Raw genomic sequence first — 1,151 nt, forward strand, 5'->3', positions numbered from 1 at the left:
GTATTTAGTCTCACATTGAAAGCTGGGGTTTTTTTTTTAAATTCTTTTGTCTTATTTTATGTTCAGCTTAAGTAAAATTCGGACCAAACGGGTTTCAAAGTGAATTCTCATAAGTTATTTAATAACAGCGAAACGGATGGACTCATTTTTCAACTCAAACAGACTGTACGAAGCCACTCTCCCTCCCTCCCTTCCCCCTCTTTCTTTCTTTCTTTCTTTCTTTCTTTCTTTCTTTCTTTATTTATTTATTTCTCTCTCTCTCTCTCTCTCTCTCTCTCTCTCTCTCTCTCTATCTGTCTATCTATCTCTAGCTCTCTCTTTCTCTTTGTATATGTATGTATGTATGTCAATGTATCATCAATATATTTATGATTGTAAGCACGTGTGTGTATGTGTATGTATGTATGTGTGTATGTATGTATATATGTATGTATGATGTGTGTATGTGTGAGTGTTTGTGTGTTTGTGTGAATGTGTTTCTATATAAGTGTGTATATGTATGTTTGTATGTGTTTTTGTGTTTGTGCGTGTGTGTGTGCATGTATGTATGAATGTATAAACGTATGTATGTGTGTGTGTATGTGTGTGTATATGTATTTAGTTTGAAATGAGGACTGACTCCACCCATTTCATTGTCATTAAAAAGCTCATGACAATTCGCTCTCAAATACGTTTTGTTCGAACTACGCTAAAGCTGAAAATAAAATAAAAAGATAAATAAAAGAGTAAAGAAGATTGTCACTGCGAGACTACATACATGTAGATATATAGGCGCAGGCGCGGCTGTGTGGTAAGAAGCGAGCTGGCAGAAACGTCAGCACGCCGGGCGAAATGCTTAGGGGTATTTCGTCTGCCGTTACATTCTGAGTTCAAATTCCGCCGAGGTCGACTTTGCCTTTCATCCTTTCGGGGTCGATAGATTAAGTACCAGTTACGCACTGAGTCGATGTAATCGACTTAATCCCTTTGTTTGTCCTTGTTTGTCCCCTCTATGCTTAGCCCCTTGTGGGCATTTAAGAAATAAGAAGCTTGCTGTCCAACCTCATGATTCGAAGTTCAGTCCCACTGCGTGTTACCGTATTACTATACTTCAGGCCGATCAAAACCTTGATTGATATGGTAGATGGAAACTGAAAGAAGCCCGTCATATA

The sequence above is a fragment of the Octopus bimaculoides genome, chromosome 25 (genome assembly GCF_001194135.2).
Source record: "Octopus bimaculoides isolate UCB-OBI-ISO-001 chromosome 25, ASM119413v2, whole genome shotgun sequence".
In the NCBI taxonomy this organism is placed as follows: domain Eukaryota; kingdom Metazoa; phylum Mollusca; class Cephalopoda; order Octopoda; family Octopodidae; genus Octopus; species Octopus bimaculoides.